This window comes from Musa acuminata, chromosome BXJ2-3 (genome assembly GCF_036884655.1).
Source record: "Musa acuminata AAA Group cultivar baxijiao chromosome BXJ2-3, Cavendish_Baxijiao_AAA, whole genome shotgun sequence".
Taxonomy (NCBI): domain Eukaryota; kingdom Viridiplantae; phylum Streptophyta; class Magnoliopsida; order Zingiberales; family Musaceae; genus Musa; species Musa acuminata.
Window position 1 is genome coordinate 32,391,711 of NC_088340.1, and position 4,704 is coordinate 32,396,414.

At 28.4% G+C, this 4,704-nt stretch overlaps 1 non-coding gene across 1 annotated transcript; it reads right to left on the reverse strand.

The window, feature by feature from the left end:
- Window positions 1–4,390: 4,390 nt before the first annotated feature.
- Window positions 4,391–4,463, reverse strand: TRNAA-AGC (transfer RNA alanine (anticodon AGC)). The gene has a single exon. It is a non-coding gene; the product is annotated as a tRNA-Ala (tRNA).
- Between the last annotated feature and the right edge of the window lie 241 nt (window positions 4,464–4,704).

Below are 4,704 nucleotides of genomic sequence, written 5' to 3' on the forward strand. Positions count from 1 at the left end.
TAAGATTATCTTTTTATTATATTTCTATCGATAACAATAATAAAAATAAAAATATGACATCCTACTTTAGTCATACATATAGGGTATATATAGAATTTAAGTGAGGTGCCACACTCGGCTATTCACGAAACGTGAGAAGGATATGAATAATCAACTGTTTTCAAAAGAAATTAAAGAATTTATTAGGAATCTTATAAGATTAATTTATTTTTTTTCTCTAACTTCATTTAGGTTAAAATCTTGTTCAGAAATTTTAAAAGAAAAAAAAGAAGCTTCTTAGAGTGTAACTCCACACAAAAAAAAATTATATTGGTGAAGTAACAAAAAGATGGTTTGTGATTATGATGTGACTGTTCATCGCACTTTGGTTAAGAAACAACCCAAGGGCAATTTGTGATTATGGTGTTAATGCCATTTAGGGACTTATATGTAGTGTTAGTGAAGTAGTTAATGGGTTGCCGTGAGTCGGATTGAACGAGACTCAATTGCTTGGCATGAGTGAATAGGGGAGTGAGTTTTGCATGGCGTGCAGCTTGTGATAACTACGTTACCTATCTTGTCTCGGAGTGAGAAGCCAAGCCAAGACCTGCAAGCAAAAATAGAATCAGGAGTAAATGAGCAATCAAAGTAAAACATATATCGTGAAATCAAATTCTTAATTGACTAAGGTTGTGGATACAAGGGAAAGTTGATTTTGATCGTTCAACATAACCATGTCTCTACACTAGATGGAGAATAATTAAACCCGACAGTTGCAAAACAAGCAATTGTTTCTGTCAAGTCACTGTTGCCAAAGAAATATAGCCATCAAGGGATTGCCCGTCTTTAAGCTAAGAACCATGGGGCTAATCAATACAAGAGCGATTTGTGATGATGGTGTTAATACCATGTAAGGATTATTTAGTGTTAGTGAGGTAGTTAATAGGCTGCTGTGAGTCGGAGTGAACCTATATATTGTCGAGGCCCGAGTGCTTGGCATGGCTACAGCTTCAGAGTGACTAAGGGAGTGAGTTTTGCATGGCATGCAGCTTGCAATAACTATATTACTTATCTTGTCTCCGTGTAAGAAATCAAATAAAAGTACCCGAGTGAGTCTCGTACACTTTAAACTCTGACTACCTTATCAATAAAAGTACAAATAATATTAACTACCTTATCAATTAAAGTACAAATAATATATATATATATATATATATATATATATTATTCTCACTGAGTTATATAATTTGTGATATCTATGCTTTATAAATATAATAAATCATATGATCATATTTTTTCCTATTGAGATTAAAGTATATGTTTTCTAAAAATATTATTCTTAGTGTTCTATGAAATGTTACTTTTGTATGTATAAACATTAATATTTACGTTAAGCATAGGGCAAAAAGCCAAAGTATGATAGCAGATTTTACTATGAAATTGAGTTATGATAATAAGCATCAACAGAAGTGGTGGATAAATTTTAATTAACCTTAAATGAATCTTAAGACTTTGAATGAATTTGACCATAATTAACATAAGAAAGTTTGAGCTTTAGATAGTACGTATATGAATAATCCTAAGCTACTCAGAAAATGAAAAATTAAATAGAGATGCAAATCAAAGAATAGTATTATACTAAATGTTGAGAAACATGAGAGAGATTGAATGATGAGTTTAGACTAAAAATATTATATTTGTTAAACCAAATCAAACTTAATTAAATTTATTGTAACATTAGAAATATATTAGTAAAAGAAGAAAAGAAAAACTTTAAACAAGATGTAATGAGGTTGAACCCTAGACCTCATGATAATCTCTTAAGAATCTCTATCTTATTTTGGTTTTATCCTATTTATCAACCTAATAACTCACAACCCTTTCTCTTTTTCTTTAGTTATTTTCTTAACTTTTTTTATGGAGGCTAGGAAACCTCAGGTCTAAGGAAGATTGAAATAAGAAAAACTTAATTGTTTCCTTACTATACTTAGGGTTTTAGTTTTGCAAATTATATATTAATTTTTTTCAGCTACTTTTGAGTTACTTAGATTTCAAATTTATTTTTTATTTTTGGATATATTTTGGATGATTCTCTTATGGTTCTAATACCTCTAGTATAATTTTAATCTGAAATTGATGCAATGAGTTGTGATTGTCCCAATTTAAGATACTTAAAATTTTTTAATTTTGGAGAAGGGATTTTATTCGAGCTATATTGATTATCTTAGGGATATGATTAAGTTTTGTTCCTTTGATATGTTGTAAAAGGTACTTTTAAAGTTCTACAAGATTTGGAATTGACTGAATACCAACTCTATGCGCCAAGATCTAAGGTTGATAAGTTCAGATAGTCTCAACTTACCAAAAAAAAGAGTCTCAACTTAATATCAATATAACAAAAGAGGTGTTAATTGTTAAACTAGGATGGTGTTTTAGTCTTCAAATAATTTTGTCTTAAGCTAAAATTTAGTGTGTATTCAGTTTTATATATTTTCTATAAAATTTTATGATGATTAAGAACATTTGATCAATTAAAATAATAAAGTAAAATTTTTTTCATAGAATTGTGTGATTATTTGATTGATACTAACTAGTTCATTTAGTTATAAAATTAATTATTAAAAAGTTAGTGATAAAATTTAGAAACATTTTAAGTTAAGTATAGTCTATTTTATAAGGGATTTTATATCAATTTTTTTATAAATTATATGAATTATTATAAATCAATAATTAAAGATGTGTGATTCATAATTAAGACATCTTATTACCTTATGCTCTCAATTTGATAGGTATCTCATGAATAAAATAATAAAGACTTATATTTACTGAATAATTACTCACTATATATCTCTTATTTTGTAGGTAAAAAATTAGTACCCTAAGTGATTGGATAGTGAAGTGAGCATGTATAAGCCCATATCAACACATGTATAAACAATAATTTATGGGCATTTTATGTATATTAACTTTTGGACATATTGTGTATATGTGTTTTTCTTTGGTTTCAAAAATACTATGCATAGGAAAATATTTATCAATTTATTTAATAAATTAATATATTTTAATTTTAAGATCGTCTACTTTTCATTGTACTTTTATTAATGGGGGTACTAAAAATTAAAATATAATATCCTACTTTAATTATGCATATAAGGTATGAACGAAATTAAGAGTAGGGTGTTACACAAAAAAAAAAATAGATTCAAAAGTAAACGAGCAATCAAAGTAAAACATATATTATAAAATCAAAATATTGATTGGCTAGGGTTGTGGATGAAAGGGAAAAATGATTATGATCGTTTAGCATGGCCAAGGCTGTAGATTAGATAGAGAAGGATTGAACCCATAGTAGCAAAATAATCAATTGTTACTGTCAAGCCACTGTTGCAAAATAAATACAACCATCAAGGGATTCCCTCTCCTAGAGCTAAGAACCAATGAGGCCATTCAACTAAGCCAGTGAAATAGTTGTTCAACTTATCCCGAAAGAAAAGGCAACAGGAGGAGGCATGGGAACATTCAAAGAAGGTGTGCTTCAAGGAATCGAAGTGCCGGTGGCAGATATAACAAATATCGGATTGCTCGTCGAGAAATCTATGCATCTAAGAAGAAGTAGGAAGTCTACTTCAATAGAGTTTTCAAATATAACTTTGAACTCGAGGTGAAACATTAAGACACCATATATCATCTTTTAGCTTCACCATTGGTCGAGGGTAAGTGACTTTACTCGAAGTTTTGTCATGAATGATATTAACAATGTATCAAAAGTTTGAAACCTAATCATTGTTGAAGAAAATAGACCATTTACAAAAATTGAGTAGAATCAATACATGAAGATCCCTAAACATTAATATTGTGGCTACTGTCTTCTAAACTCAAATTTATAAAGTAAAATACCTTACCAATTCCACTTGAGAGATGTGTTGAAGTCTCAAGGGTTGGGGAGACTGTATCTAATCACAAAAAAATTAAACACAAAAGGTAATTTTTTATTTAAAATTTTATAAATTATTTTGGTTAGCTCTAAGAGATATATATATATTCTTTATTAATAATGTGCATAGATTTATAAGAGAAAGAGTTATTCCAAAGCTGGTCTTTTCTTATAATCATCCATAACATTAGTTTTTATTATAATATAATATTTTTTTATTATATTTCATATAAACATAAATGTATAATTTATGCATTTTTTTAAAAAATATTAAATCAATTGTAGGAAAATAAATAGGAAATTAATAATTTCAAATGGTTTAATAAAAAATTATTTTTTTAATATTTTTTTATTATATTTCATATAAACATAAATATATAATTTATGCATATTTTTTTAAAAAAATATTAAATCAATTGTAGGAAAATAAATAGAAAATTAATAATTTCAAATGGTTTAATAAATCAATGAGTAAGTTGGAGATGCGGGGTATCGATCCCCGTACCTCTCGCATGCTAAGCGAGCGCTCTACCATCTGAGCTACATCCCTTTGCCAATCAACCCATGTTAAATACCTCTTATGGTTAATTCTATTAAACATTAAAATCTACTCCATTTGTATGATAAAAAATTATTTATGAAATAAATATATTACTCATTTATCGAAATCAAATGTATTTTAGTTCCTAAGTTGTTTGAGCATCATCAACCACGAAGCCTCACGCGTGTATCGCGTGACTCTAATCGTCGTAATTACTTGCCTTCCGGCAGCGACTAAAACCATCCGCCCT